The following is a 16,591-nucleotide window of genomic DNA, read 5'->3' as shown; positions in this document are numbered from 1 at the left end:
TACAATTGTTTACACACAAGATAAAAATTCTAGTCAGAAACTTCTGTACTGTACTGTTTTCGTGTAGTTTTTACCGCAGTTTATGTTGTATAGTTTTCCCACTCTACGTTACTTGTAAACACACACATATTTGTACTCACAGAACACAAACAGATGGAAAAGGGTCAGTGAACTTGTCCTGATCGCTCAGTTTCTTGAGGGAAAACATGCCAAGATCAGTCCCATTCCCTGACAGACCTCAGAACAGGTCAGAACAGTTCCGTTTCGTACAGTTTCTGCTAAAAACAGTCTAGTTTGAACGCGAATAAAGAGTTTTAGTAAAATAAAGTTCAGTTTTCGTTACACGCCACTAGTTTTGCTATTTACCGGGAAAGAAAGTGCGACAGGATCATACAGACGCTCTTATGTGCGCAATCAACAATAACAATTCAATAACAAAAAAATCAATATGACAAATAACAAATTTTGTTATAAATAACATAAAACGAAATTGGCCTTGTATTTTCAAGCATAAAAAAATGTTATTCCCAAGTTTTTTTCCGTCTGCTCGGGTAAACTAAAAAAGATTAGTTAACTTGAAATGAAAATCCAATTAATCACTCATGCAAAAAATCATAATATTAATACATAATTGGCTAGTCCAGTGTTTCCCAAAGTGGGTACTGGGCCCTACCACACAGAAAAAAAATCAATTCCCGTAATCGTGAAATGTGTTCATGAATTTGCGAACCAAGAAGGAATTTATTAATGAGTATAGCGCAAATTCATAAACATAATTCACGATTTCGCCAATTCACTTTTATTTTCGTGTAGTGGGGTCTGGCGAGTTCCTGGAATGGTCGTGGGCCCCACCATTAATGTATGTATGGAAGGTAAGGCCTGGCCAAAAATAGTTTTGAAATCAGTGGGCTAGTCAAATAACTACACAAATATTTGTTGGAGAAGATTGAGAAAAAAATGTTCCGATAATTTTTTGTTCAAATTTCTTGCTTAGTTTTATTTTGATTTTAGAAGTTTATAAATGATAACTTCCCTTACACAATATTGTTATACAAATAATGTTCACTTTTAATTCTGCCAATAAGTCAGCTTACTCACTTTACTACATACATTTTGTAGTCTGTTGCAACTTTTTTTTAAAGCCCTTTCCTCAAAGAATTTTCGAGTTCAAATTTTGTCGTAGCTTCAAACAACCATCAAATTCACAGTGTTTGTACTACCTCTTTCAACCGAAATACCAACTAGTTGATCACCAAACATAAAAAAGGTAAATAAAAAAAACGCATTCGAAACAGAAAACCGAAATAAAAGCTCCAGATCGATTTTATCGACCTTCCCAGCGGAACAAAAAGGAAGGAAAATTCCACCACCCTTCTCCACACCAGCAACCGCAGGTGGGCCACATTGGGGAAGGTCCTTCCTCCCCTTCCCCTTTCCACCCCTTCCCCTCACCCACACACACCATTCTAATGGGTTATATTTTCGTTATAATTAAAGCCTGAATTATTGAAGGCCTGCAGCCAGCATGGGGTAGACCAACCAACCTTTTTCACTTTCGGCCAGTCCAGTTCAGCGTCCAGTGTCCGGTCTATCCTTTCGGCGGTGGGGCTGGTCGTCGTCCCACAAGTGGGCGACCCCCTCCCGGTTAAAAATCCAATTGTTGGGTGGGGGCGAGGTTTTGTGAAGTTTTCACTTTCGATTCCAGCGACACATTTATCTTCGTTAGACTTTGCTGGAAACGAATTTTGCTTGCCTTTTCTTTGGGGTTGTTGAATTTTCCTTTCTTAAACTTTCCACTGCTGATTTTTTCCTGGTTTTTATTCCTTGGATTTCGTGCAAGCATCCAATTTCCACACCCGGTTTTTCACATCTCAAACACCAAAGGTTTTCCCCGTTCTTCCTCCCACAACTCACTGCCACAGGCGGGGAAAAAATCTATAATTTTCCTTCGATTTTCCGTCACCAAACACCGGTCTTCAAGAGGTCACTTCCCTTCGCCCCCTTTTCGTACGCCACTGGTCACCGCCGTTCAACTCCAGCAAGACCACGGTCACGTGCTTGGAAATTTTCGTTTATTTTCTTCAGAGTCTTAACGCTCTCCACTGGTTGTAACTTTTTCCACAAAACCCTTTTCTGCCCCCTCTCCCGTTGTTTTCCCCAAACCAACTGGGATGGGTGAAATAGTTTTTAAAGGGGAACACACCTCTGCCGCCCCCCACACTACTACTGTCCGCTACTACCGTTTCCGGGGAGGCCCGAAATCCTCCGGCAGCGAGGGCGAGTGTCCGTTTGCGCTCTCCAAAAGGGCGGTTCAGCAACGGACGACGGCTCGACGACGACTACTGGACTGAATCTGGTGTTACTTTGGTGTGGAGGGAGCGTGCCACTACACGGAATCGACCGTCAGAGGAAAATTGGGAGAGGAAATCGATCAAGAGAGGAGGAAAGCTCTTTTGCGATTGGGAGATTGGGAGAGTAGCGTGACACACGTGTCTTTGTTTGAGTTTTGGGAGAGAAAGAAGAGTGGAAATGAAAAATCAGATGCGTGAGAGAGCGAAAAATGGTTGGAACGGTTGGAAAGTGGAACGACGGAGAAAAGGATAACACAAATGGGTGGTTTACTGTTGTTACTGGTTGGGAAAGAGAAAATGTGAAAGCTTCTTTTTGTGATTACAGAGCGCTTTGGGTTGGTATGTTTGTGTTGTTCTCAATGAAAGCTCTGTGAAGTGCTTCCGAAAAGCCATAACTAGTTGATTGTAATAATTGACTTCTGAAAATCAGGTTAATTTTTCTGAAAGAAAGAGCAGTGTTTTAGCATTACTTTAAACATTTCGAGCATATTTTTTACCTATTTAATGCAAAACATTTAATTGTTTTATTGTACACGTAATTATTCTATTGTATCCATTGAAATAGAAATATAACTCATGGCAGGCCGTAAAGAAACTTTCTGTTCGTAGATATACAGTCCAGACTTGATTATACGAAGTTCCGACTATCCGAAAATCGATTATCCAAAATTTAGTATGGGACTTTGGATAATCGTATCATGACCAAAACTATTTTATTCCTGTTTTTGGCCATTTTGGCCGCCATCTTGGATTTAAACATTCTTAATCATTTTAGAGTAGTTTATGGGCCATAGGACCATCAAAAATAAGACATAAAAACACTTTTTGCAATTCCGTCGTGAAACTACTTACTTTTCCTGTCATTCTTGAACAACGAAATAGCCTACTTTTCTGTACCAAAACTAACAGAATCGAATAGCAACACTTTTCAAAATAAATGCTGAAAAGTTCTATTTTTCAGCACTCAAATGGGTGCTGAAAAGTTGAACTGTTCAGCACTTGTTTCGAAAAGTAACACTTTTCAACATTTTTTTTTATTTAAACGAGTTATTGACAAAATACGTGAAAATTTTACATAAAATTTCACTCAGTGTGTGTTTTTTGGAATTGCTTGATTTTTTCAGCACTCTTCGTATTTATTCGGTGAACCTCGTTGGATAAATGTACGACTCGTGCTGAAAAAATCCTCTTTTTGCAACTTGTTGCATAAACTAATATTTTATCGTGATTCGATTACCCGAGGTGAAATTTTTTCGAGGCCTTGGATAATCGAGTCTGCACTGTATTGAAGAGATAAACTGAATTGATTTACAGAAACTAATATACTCGTTAATTCTGATAAATACCTTAATTCACCTTGATTTCACATAAAGCATAATGCAAAATTCATCAATTTGTTTTTTTGATTTTGCTCTTGTCAAATTAGGCCGATGCAAAAAACAAAAAATAAAAAAAAATTAAAAAAACTTTTTTCGATTTAACATCGAAAATTTTCAAAAATTCAAAAGATGTTTAAATCAACCCGAACATGCTTAAAAATTATTTTAAACGCAGGGGAATGCATTTTAAATCGATTTCAGCTTATTGCACTTCAATTTCTATTGAAATTTTGACGTTTTTTGAAAAAATGTTTTTTGCCCTCTGACAAAAACATCAAATAAAATTTGTACCAGCCTTAGAACAAAACATTTCTGAACAAAATTTTGAAAATAAATAAATAAATAAGACGAATGTGCTTTAACAAATGAAAAAAGCCCATTTGACCAAAAAATATAACCTCAATGAATTTTTGTTTTTGACTGAAACATTTCAAGGAGATTGCCAAAACAAACGTATTTTTCCAGTATTTTGATGAAAATGCAATGATGCAAACCTCAAAAAAATACTATTTATTTTTGTTACTGCAATATGGGTATCAAATGATCGTGATTTATTCATACTATTCGAATGCTACAATTTTTTTTTTGAACTTACATAAAATTATCATTAACCCACGTACTTTCGAAAAAAATACTCAAAATTTCAGCTTTTAACAATATGAACATTAAATGACCCTATCATTAAAATTTTTATCATACATTTCGAATTATGTAACACAATTTTTGAAACTACTAAAAAAATTCACAAAACTACATATTATCGAAAAAGTATTCAAAATTTCAGTTTTTAACATTATGGTCATCAAATGGTAGTGGATTTTTAAACATTTTGAAAGTTTAACACATTTTTTTCAGATTCTCAAAATTTTCACAAACTACGTTTTTTCGAAAAAAGTTATCTAAATTTCAGTTTTTTGCAAAATGGGTATCAAATGATCAGGAATTTTTCATACCTTTCGGAAGTTATTGCACAAATTCATGAACATACACAAATTTTCAACAAATTTTCGAAAAAATACTGAAAATTTCAGTTTTTTTGCAATATGAGTATCAAATGATCGGAATTTTTCATACATTTCGAAAATATTAAAACATATTTGTGAAAACATTTATTTTTTATAGAACTACGTTTTTTCGAATAAAAAACTTTTAATTTGAGATTTACAATATGAGTCTCAAATGATCGGGATATAAAATTTTCATATTCATTTTCACCTCAAACTTCATTTTTTTTGCAATATGGGTGTCAAATGTTCGGGATTTTTGCGTATATTTCGAAAGTGGTAGAACACATTTATCAAATTTTTCACAAAATTATGTTTTTACAAAAAAAAAAATAATCAAAATTTCAGTATTGAATGAATCAGACAGAAATTTTTTAGTATTATTTTGAGAAATTAGAAGTTTTGTGAAAAATTTGAGTTTTTTTTTTCAAAAACTGTGTTATAACCTTCAAAATGTATGAAAAAGTCCCGATCATTTTATACCCATATTATTATATTTTGAAATTTTGTTATTTTTTCGAAAATATGTAGCTTAATTAAAATTTTGAGTATTTGAAAAATAATATTAGTTCCGAAATGCATTAGAAAATCCCATTCATTTGATACCTACAAACCCACAAAAATAATTTTATGTAATTATAGTTGCAATGGATAGCTGACATCATCCCGTTTCTAAAACACAATATTTTTTTAAAGTTTGGATGATTTTCCATAGAATTATAGCCAATGTCTCCCATATAGCCAAAATCCCATAAGCTCTGTGCTTCAGTTATGTACGCGTTGGTTTACAATCCCCCATATGTGATGCTAAACCGAGGCATGACTGTACACTAAAAATAAATAAAAAAAATAACGCAAAAAAAATGCACATTTGAAAAATTGTATTCAGTTTTTTTATTTCATTTCATATTTTTAAGATGTTTGGAAAGTTTTTTTCTTTGTATATTTCGATTTAGAAGAGGAAATGCTTTGAATTGATATTTGCTTCGGTATATAAACCTCCCTTGAAAAAGATGTTTAAGTTCTTAACTTCAATAGAATTTAACTTTTTAAATTGCTTTACATATTGATCTTCTTTTTCTTAAATATATATTAAATCTTTTCTAAACCCGGAAAGCTAATTTAATCTTTGAAAAGGAAATTCTTAATTCATGATAATCTTTTAACTCTTATTTTTAATGCATATTTCTATATTGAATTTTATTGCATGTAGTATTTCATGGGCTAATAATTTTTTTATAAACTTTTTTTTTATTTTTTAAGTTACCTTTCGCATTTTCATATTCATCCTGCTTTGTTACAATGGAACATTGCAATGTTCAACAATTTGAGTAAGAAATAATATAATAAAATCATATTCAACGGTTCCTTGTATAAAAAAACAGGATTTTTGTAGGTAATTATTGTATTGTTTCGAACATTTAAATAATACTACATAGAGTTTAAATAATACCTTTTTATATTAATGTATTGAGACAATTACCACTCGATGAAACTTCATCTTTGTTTGAAAATAAAATTAAACCACGGTGATTCAAAATGTCAATTATTCAAAAAAAAATTAAAAAAGACTTACCAATCAAAAAATAACGCATGAAAAGATAAATTATTTTGTCTTCAACACACATATTTTATGTTATTTTTCGGTAATTTTCTTTAAATTGATTTTAATAGCTGAAGTCATGCTAGATGTTTCCCGTTTTACCTTAAAAAAATATGGTATTGTATATGATCTACACTGCTAGGCGTTAGTTGGTTTTTCATCCCTAAGAAAAGTTCAACTAAAAAAAACGAACCTCAAAGAGTGCACTGCACTCGCTCAAATTACACACAGTTCATAAATAATAGTAAACAACTAGTAGAGTGAGCTTTCACCAACAGGCTGCTAACATTGCTCTCCCTCATTTACCCTCGTTACATGTAAGTGTGAGCAAGTTTGTTATGCCGGAAAATGAGAGATTTTTACCAAATTCTCAGAGACAATTTACATTACGGAGCGCGTGCAACACATTTCACGTTCTCGCTCCCATCCACCCTCGCCAGCATTGAATGTTGGGCAGAAAAACATTGAAGAAAAGCTTTCCGTGCCAGAAGAACCACTCCTATCTTTGGGAAGTGGAAAATCTGCTGCTGGTTTGTGCTTTTCTTACAAGAAATTGAATCGCCAAGTCGATCAAGAGCGTCCGTTCTAAGAGTGCGAGTTTGGCGGAGAGTTTAGTTCTTACAAAAGAGAAGAATCGTTTTTCTTTTTTTTTTGTTGTTGCGCGAGAGCGTGAGAGAGGGGAAAATGAAAAACAATAAAATACAAAATTACGAGAAAACAGTCATGTGTTTGCGTTTCGTGAAGAATGGGAGTGAATAATTTATGTTTTCTTTTTGTTTCTATTTTCTTGTCTTTGAAAAACATTGAAAATCGAAAAAGGGAGCGTTAAAACACCACTTTTATTCTCGTTTGGGACCGTCGTTTAAAAAGATCAATTTTGGGAGAGGTTTTGATTTACATTCGTGGCGGTACTTTGGAAACGCATTTCTTCCAAGTTGGTCTCTTTGTCTCAAACCAGCCAGCCAGCACATCCTTCCTTTTTGGTTTTGTCCTTTCTTGCCACCGTCGAAAGTCGTTTTTCTTTTCCCCTCAGAACAGTAAATTCCTCATCGTTTTCTTCTTCTTTTTAGTGTTTTCCCCCTTCACGGTCGGCCGACGCTTCATTATATTTTGATTTTCTTTTCACTGGTCCTTTTTTTTTGTTGTTGTGGAGAACAAAAGTTGGGGAAAGCTTTTCCTTACAAAATTTAAGGGGGAGGGGAGTTTTTCCTCTTTGTGTGGGAACGTGTGTTGGGTTGGTTTCCTACTAAGGAAAGGTGACGCTCGGTTTGGAGCAATCATTGCGAAAAGTTTTCCTCCAGACGCGACGGCCCACCGAGGACGACGAAGAAACTAAGACGCTGGTCGGCCTTTGTTAGACGGAGGTTTTCCGTGAAGGAGAGAAAATCACTTAAAAGTGATAACATTCTCAACATTAATCTTTTTTCACAATGTTTTTATAAATCATTTTTTTCTTTTTTTTTTCATTAAACTTGCCGATTGAAAAAAAAGCATTCGTATGTTATTTTATAGCAAAATAAAAAAAACCATTTTTCATGAAATTTCAAGACTAATTCCTCTAAATACGACCAAAAAGCTTTCACCAACTTGCCACAAAACAAACCACGTGCCATTCGTCCGTGTCCGTGAACCTAGCAGGAACAGCGAGAGACAGAGCTCTAAACATATTAGACCTTTTATGTTTTCAACACTCCTCCTCCCTCCCTCTCCTCTTGGCTAGTCAAAAGAGAGTGAAGAAAAGGAGGAAGTTTCCACCCTTTCTGCCTTCGGTTTGAATGAAATGTTTCAACTTCTTACTTCGGGTGAAACTTTTGAAACAATTCTTTTTTCAAATATAATTCTTGCGTACTAAGAAAAAATTCAAGAAAAAAACACAAATTAGAAAATTTTAACCTAGTGCGCAAACCTTGACCCGCTTGCCTTGAAACAAACTTCAAAGAAGCTTTTTCCCAACTTGTTCTGTGGTTTTCCTTCGCGGAAATGTTCAATGTCAAAATGCTTACACACATACACACAAGCTTACGCACACGCCCCTCATTTGCAAAAGGGGTTGAAAAAGTGAGCGTCCTTCAAGTCCATATGCTCCCTGCCAAGGCTTTATGAAAAGTGACAGCGGTAGGATAATGTTTGCGTTTTCTGAGAAGAGGGAAATTTTATGATGTGAATGAGGGAGAGGCGACAAGATGGTTGAAGGAGGGAAGTGCGTTATGAACATTTTCATCAATAATTAAATAATTTGAGGTTGAAATTGGTAAATTAATGTACAAATTTGCAAAACGTGGTTTTGTTTAGAACGTGATTTGTAAAGATTCTGTCAAAATTGTATTTTTCTCGCATAAAAATGATAAGCAATTCTCTACCAAAACCGAAAATGGAATATATTTGTATTTTTTGGTTTGACCAAACTTTGTTAAGGCCTTCCTTATGATCAAAGAAGCTATTTTGTGTAGTAGGGGAACTATACCCTTTCTCAGCCTATTTCTATTATCGGCCTATCAGCACTTTGATCATGAATTACAGCTTTAATAAAGTATTTTTGACTGTTCCAAAGTAATAAATAGCTCAAACAAAAGTGAGCAAGCAACTCTCCATTGTTGATACATCTGAAATATTGATTTAATAGCGGAAAACGGCAAAAGTGATGAGAATTGGTCAAACGGCTTAGAGTGATTAAAATGGGCATATTTCCCCTAAAAAGTATAAAATTTGAATTACAGCCATAGTCTATACATTTGGATGCAAAAAGTATCTTGTTTTTGTTTTTGTTTTTGTTTTTGTTTTTGTTTTTGTTTTTGTTTTTGTTTTTGTTTTTGTTTTTGTTTTTGTTTTTGTTTTTGTTTTTGTTTTTGTTTTTGTTTTTGTTTTTGTTTTTGTTTTTGTTTTTGTTTTTGTTTTTGTTTTTGTTTTTGTTTTTGTTTTTGTTTTTGTTTTTGTTTTTGTTTTTGTTTTTGTTTTTGTTTTTGTTTTTGTTTTTGTTTTTGTTTTTGTTTTTGTTTTTGTTTTTGTTTTTGTTTTTGTTTTTGTTTTTGTTTTTGTTTTTGTTTTTGTTTTTGTTTTTGTTTTTGTTTTTGTTTTTGTTTTTGTTTTTGTTTTTGTTTTTGTTTTTGTTTTTGTTTTTGTTTTTGTTTTGTTTTTGTTTTTGTTTTTGTTTTTGTTTTTGTTTTTGTTTTTGTTTTTGTTTTTGTTTTTGTTTTTGTTTTTGTTTTTGTTTTTGTTTTTGTTTTTGTTTTTGTTTTTGTTTTTGTTTTTGTTTTTGTTTTTGTTTTTGTTTTTGTTTTTGTTTTTGTTTTTGTTTTTGTTTTTGTTTTTGTTTTTGTTTTTGTTTTTGTTTTTGTTTTTGTTTTTGTTTTTGTTTTTGTTTTGTTTTTGTTTTTGTTTTTGTTTTTGTTTTTGTTTTTGTTTTTGTTTTTGTTTTTGTTTTTGTTTTTGTTTTGTTTTTGTTTTTGTTTTTGTTTTTGTTTTTGTTTTTGTTTTTGTTTTTGTTTTTGTTTTTGTTTTTGTTTTTGTTTTTGTTTTTGTTTTTGTTTTTGTTTTTGTTTTTGTTTTTGTTTTTGTTTTTGTTTTTGTTTTTGTTTTTGTTTTTGTTTTTGTTTTTGTTTTTGTTTTTGTTTTTGTTTTTGTTTTTGTTTTTGTTTTTGTTTTTGTTTTTGTTTTTGTTTTTGTTTTTGTTTTTGTTTTTGTTTTTGTTTTTGTTTTTGTTTTTGTTTTTGTTTTTGTTTTTGTTTTTGTTTTTGTTTTTGTTTTTGTTTTTGTTTTGTTTTTGTTTTTGTTTTTGTTTTTGTTTTTGTTTTTGTTTTTGTTTTTGTTTTTGTTTTTGTTTTTGTTTTTGTTTTTGTTTTTGTTTTTGTTTTTGTTTTTGTTTTTGTTTTTGTTTTTTGTTTTTGTTTTTGTTTTTGTTTTTGTTTTTGTTTTTGTTTTTGTTTTTGTTTTTGTTTTTGTTTTTGTTTTTGTTTTTGTTTTTGTTTTTGTTTTTGTTTTTGTTTTTGTTTTTTGTTTTTGTTTTTGTTTTTGTTTTTGTTTTTGTTTTTGTTTTTGTTTTTGTTTTTGTTTTTGTTTTTGTTTTTGTTTTTGTTTTTGTTTTTGTTTTTGTTTTTGTTTTTGTTTTTGTTTTTGTTTTTGTTTTTGTTTTTGTTTTTGTTTTTGTTTTTGTTTTTGTTTTTGTTTTTGTTTTTGTTTTTGTTTTTGTTTTTGTTTTTGTTTTTGTTTTTGTTTTTGTTTTTGTTTTTGTTTTTGTTTTTGTTTTTGTTTTTGTTTTTGTTTTTGTTTTTGTTTTTGTTTTTGTTTTTGTTTTTGTTTTTGTTTTTGTTTTTGTTTTTGTTTTTGTTTTTGTTTTTGTTTTTGTTTTTGTTTTTGTTTTTGTTTTTGTTTTTGTTTTGTTTTTGTTTTTGTTTTTGTTTTTGTTTTTGTTTTTGTTTTTGTTTTTGTTTTTGTTTTTGTTTTTGTTTTTGTTTTTGTTTTTGTTTTTGTTTTTGTTTTTGTTTTTGTTTTTGTTTTTGTTTTTGTTTTTGTTTTTGTTTTTGTTTTTGTTTTTGTTTTTGTTTTTGTTTTTGTTTTTGTTTTTGTTTTTGTTTTTGTTTTTGTTTTTGTTTTTGTTTTTGTTTTTGTTTTTGTTTTTGTTTTTGTTTTGTTTTTGTTTTTGTTTTTGTTTTTGTTTTTGTTTTTGTTTTTGTTTTTGTTTTTGTTTTTGTTTTTGTTTTTGTTTTTGTTTTTGTTTTTGTTTTTGTTTTTGTTTTTGTTTTTGTTTTTGTTTTTGTTTTTGTTTTTGTTTTTGTTTTTGTTTTTGTTTTTGTTTTTGTTTTTGTTTTTGTTTTTGTTTTTGTTTTTGTTTTTGTTTTTGTTATTTATCCGTTTTTAATTCTTCTTTCTACCCTTGATAGCCTCAAATTTTCCAATTCATTATTCATATTGTCATCCAGAAAGCTTTCAAACTGTTAACGTTTCCCCATTTCCTTAAATTTTACACGGAGCGTAAAATCGTTGCTCGTTTTTTTATTGTCGCCACTTTAGAAGCGTGATCTCCCCGTGTCAAAGCCACAACACAACAAGAGAAAGTGGAAAAATCATAATAAGTATCTCCCCACCTGTAGATTTTTACACACACGGAAAAAGCTGCGACCAAACATTCGCGCGCGCCAGTAAAATACGGCATCGCATATATGTTTGCGAATTTCACAAGTAGTAGCATGCTTAAGAAAGGACCGCAAAGGACACAAAAAGTAGCATAATCAAAAGTGTTTCATCCTTTTTTATGACCTCACCACCGAACGCGTCCTTGCTGTTCCGGGGGAGTTGCCACATAAATATATGTACACATGGAATTCTTCCAGTTTTTTACGCTTTTTGGGAGAGGGGATGAAACAGCTTTTTCGAGCGTGAGAATATTTGGGTTTTCGTTCTTTAGTTAGGAAGGTTTGTCATTTTCAGGTGGGAGAAGTTATCTAGTAATGTACTAAAAAGTTATCTAGTAAAGTACTAAAACTTGAAAAACATCGCCACTAGATAACTTTTTAGTACAGAAGTTATCTAGTAGCGATGTTTTTTTTAACATAGAATTTACTAGATAACCAAGCTACTAGATAACTTCTCCAATATTTTAAGTTACTAGATAACTTCGGAACATTTTTCATTTTTTTCTGAAATTACTAGATAACCATGCTACTAGATAACTTCTCAAAAAAAAATCCTCAGCTAGATAACCGAAATTCCACCAATATTTTTTGGCTTACTAGATAACTTCGGAACATTTTTAAATAATTTCTGAAATTACTAGATAACCAAGCTACTAGATAACTTCTCCAAAAAAAATTCCAATATATTTGGTTTACTAGATAACTTTGGAATATTTTTAAATAATTTCTAAAATTACTAGATAACCAAGCTACTAGATAACTTCTCCAAAAAAAATTCCAATATATTTGGTTTACTAGATAACTTTGGAATATTTTTAAATAATTTCTAAAATTACTAGATAACCATGCTACTAGATAACTTCTCAAAAAAATTCGCCAGCTAGATAACCGAAATTCCACCAATATTTTTTGGCTTACTAGATAACTTCGGAACATTTTTAAATAATTTCTGAAATTACTAGATAATCAAGCTACTAGATAACTTCTCCAAAAAAAATTCCAATATATTTGGTTTACTAGATAACTTTGGAATATTTTTAAATAATTTCTAAAATTACTAGATAACCAAGCTACTAGATAACTTCTCCAGAATCATTTCACCAACTAGATAACCAAGCTTATAGATAACTTCTCCAAAAAAAAATCCAATATTTTTAGCTTACTAGATAACTTCGGAATATTTTTTAATAATTTCTGAAATTACAAGATAACCAAGCTACAAGATAACTTCTCCAAAAAAGTTCCAATATATTTGGTTTACTAGATAACTTTATAATATTTTTAAATAATTTCTAAAATTACTAGATAACCAAGCTACTAGATAACTTCTCCAATATTTTAAGTTACTAGATAATTTCGGAACATTTTTCATTTTTTTCTGAAATTACTAGATAACCATGCTACTAGATAACTTCTCAAAAAAATTCGCCAGCTAGATAACCGAAATTCCACCAATATTTTTTGGCTTACTAGATAACTTCGGAACATTTTTAAATAATTTCTAAAATTACTAGATAACCAAGTTACTAGATAACTTCTCCAAATTTTTTTTCGAATATTTTTAGCTTACTAGATAACTTCGGAATATTTTTAAATAATTTCTGAAATTACTAGACAACCAAGCTACTAGATAACTTCTCCAGAATAATTTCACCAACTAGATAACCAAGCTACTAGATAACTTCTCAAAAAAAAAAAATTCCAATATTTTTAGCTTACTGGATAACTTCGGAGTATTTTTTAATAATTTCACCAACTAGATAACCAAGCTACTAGATAACTTCTCTAAAAAAAAAATCTAATATTTTTAGCTTACTAGATAACTTCGGAATATTTTTTAATAATTTCTGAAATTACAAGATAACCAAGCTACAAGATGACTTCTCCAAAAAAAAATCCAATATATTTGGTTTACTAGATAACTTTGGAATATTTTTAAATAATTTCTTAAATTACTAGATAACCAAGCTACTAGATAACTTCTCCAGAATAATTTCACCAACTAGATAACCAAGCTACTAGATAACTTCTCTAAAAAAAACTTCCAATATTTTTAGCTTACTAGATAACTTCTCCAAAACAAATTCCAAGATTTTTAGCTTACTAGATAACTTCGGAATATTTTTTAATAATTTCTGAAATTACTAGATAACCAAGCTACTAGATAACTTCTCCAGAATAATTTCACCAACTAGAAAACCAAGCTACTAGATAACTTCTCTAAAAAAAAATCTAATATTTTTAGCTTACTAGATAACTTCGGAATATTTTTTAATAATTTCTGAAATTACAAGATAACCAAGCTACAAGATGACTTCTCCAAAAAAAAATCCAATATATTTGGTTTACTAGATAACTTTGGAATATTTTTAAATAATTTCTTAAATTACTAGATAACCAAGCTACTAGATAACTTCTCTTAAAAAAAATTCTAATATTTTTAGCTTACTAGATAACTTCGGAATATTTTTTAATAATTTCTGAAATTACAAGATAACCAAGCTACAAGATGACTTCTCCAAAAAAAAATCCAATATATTTGGTTTACTAGATAACTTTGGAATATTTTTAAATAATTTCTTAAATTACTAGATAACCAAGCTACTAGATAACTTCTCCAGAATAATTTCACCAACTAGATAACCAAGCTACTAGATAACTTCTCTAAAAAAACTTCCAATATTTTTAGCTTACTAGATAACTTCTCCAAAACAAATTCCAATATATTTGGTTTACTAGATAACTTTGGAATATTTTTAAATAATTTCTAAAATTACTAGATAACCAAGCTACTAGATAACTTCTCCAAAAAAAATTCCAATATATTAGGTTTACTAGATAACTTTGGAATATTTTTTTGATTTCTAAAATTACTAGATAACCAAGCTACTAGATAACTTCTCCAAAAAAAATCTTCGAATGTTTTTAGCTTACTAGATAACTTCGGAATATTTTAAAATAATTTCTGAAGTTACTTGATAACCAAGCTACTAAATAACTTGTCCAAAAAAAATTCCAATGTTTTTGGCTTACTAGATAACTTCGGAACATTTTTTAATGATTTCTGAAGTTACCAGATAACCAAGCTACTAGATTACTTCTCCAGAATAATTTCACCAACTAGATAACTCAGTTCTGCTCAAAGTTTTTGAATGCAGGACCAAATTTTAAGCTTTAAAGAGCTTGTTGACCAAATGTTCAAAATAATTTATAATAAAATAATTTACTTTATTTTTATTTAAAATACATAAATGTGTATAATTTCGACGGTTTTGTTCGAACGCGAATCAGTTCAATACGGAGCGTCGTATCTAGGTGCTCTTTGTTGTTTTAGCTTTGTCTTTCTAAAAGCTATAAAATAGATGTATTTTTCAGTTCTCCAGTTTTTGTCCTCCACTCTGCCCAATAAAAAAATACAGAAAAAAATAATTACAATGTAACAATGTAAGTTTGAGGGTCAGTTATCATGGTTTTTAAATTATAATTAAATACTTATATTTTTGCATTCATTATAGATTTATTTCTATGTCAAATTTGAGCATTTCCAAAAATCCAGTGGAACATGTACAATTGTTTCAATTACAAAGATTTTGGAACAAAAAATTATTGTTTTTATCCTTATTAGATAACAACGAAATATATTAGAATAAATTTTTGAGTTTTCTAGATAACTAAGCTTCTAGCAATCTTCACCTGAAATATCAGCAATATTTTCGCTTACAAAATAATATCTTCTAAAATCAAGAAACATTTTCTAGTTTCGAAATATTTTTGAATTACGTGATAACTACTTCTAAAAATTCCAGCAACATTTTCGCTAGCTAGTTAGTTTCAGTATGTCTTTAATAATTTTATTTTTGCTGGCAAACCTTGTTGCTTGATTACTACGGCTTATATTTGAATATTTTCTTTTTTTTGAAAACTTTTTACAGATCAGATACAAAAAATCATACAAATAAACTTGTAAATTGGAGTGTTAACATTGACTATGCGATGATTTCAAATTTTAGAACATTTTAGTACATCTATGGAATTACACTGATACAAATCTAACTAGTCAGTTTAATAAAACTGCTTTATCGATGAATTGATATTGACGTTTATTCTACTATACCTTACAGTGAATCGAATGATTGTTAGTACAATGCGGTATGGAAACATTGCTTTAGCTTTCAATTAATCAACTGAATCGTGTTTTGTTTTAAAGACAATTTGTTTGACAATTAGAAAATATAGTTTATTTCACATGCTTTCTTGCAGGAGTGTACGGACATTTATATGACACACTGTATGCTCTGATGGAAACCTACTTTACCGAATGGTCAAACTTTATGTTGACGTTAAGCTTACGATGATTTTAAATTGAAATGATTCAACAGAGATAAAATAATATAGTCTTATAACCAAAAGCGTTACTTTCTTGTTTTGCAACGACAGATTTTTTGTAAGCATTTGCTCATTTTTGCCTCATATGTCGCCATTCTATTATTTCATAAAATTATTTTTTTTATGTAGCCATTTTATAGAGTGGCCTATATCGGCTAACGACCTTCTTTCGATTAACGAACCATAGTGGCCCATACAGTTGAAGTGCATTTCTATAGGCGTTTATCTTCTTTCCTCCATCATCGGTCTGATAGCCGAGCGGGCTAAGGCGCGAATCCGCTTTGCGAGTGGTGGATTTGATTCCCGTCAATATAATCTTTTTTTGCGTGGGGAATAACTGTTAATGCAGTAGATTTTTTTTGCTCAGGTTGAGACAGTGGCTAGCCTTAAGGCTAGTAAACCGACATGCTGCTGTAGAGAAACTTCATGTTTAATTACACAGCAACAAAACCAATGGTAAAATCTCTTGCAAAAGCATGCACAGCACCTTTGTGAGCCAGAGCATGAAATATTGTATGAGAAAACGTGTACAAAAAAAGAATATATTGCGCATTTTGCACTTTACTAGAGTCTTGCGCAATTATTTTCATCACAGTATTTTTTCATCACAGTGCTTTTTCATCACAGTGATGACGAAAATACCCGTTGCCAAGGCAGGCTGTTTGTTTATTTATTTTTCCAAAGTTCAGAGAAAGTGACTTCGATTGGGTAGTCCCAGAACTGGTGATTCAAGGGAGAC

General features: G+C 30.6%; 1 protein-coding gene across 2 annotated transcripts in view; it reads right to left on the bottom strand.

Moving 5' to 3' along the window:
- LOC120419906 (potassium voltage-gated channel protein Shaw-like) overlaps positions 1-2,329 on the bottom strand; it is a 266,231-nt gene extending 263,902 nt beyond the window's left edge. For both annotated transcript variants that reach the window (XR_005605792.2, XM_039582775.2), the window contains exon 1: positions 1,545-2,329. The gene's annotated coding sequence lies outside the window, so the exon portion shown is untranslated. The remainder of the gene's footprint in view (positions 1-1,544) is intronic.
- Positions 2,330-16,591: the final 14,262 nt, after the last annotated feature.

This window comes from Culex pipiens, unplaced genomic scaffold (assembly GCF_016801865.2).
Source record: "Culex pipiens pallens isolate TS unplaced genomic scaffold, TS_CPP_V2 Cpp_Un0005, whole genome shotgun sequence".
NCBI lineage: Eukaryota > Metazoa > Arthropoda > Insecta > Diptera > Culicidae > Culex > Culex pipiens.
This window is presented reverse-complemented; position numbering and strand designations above follow the sequence as displayed.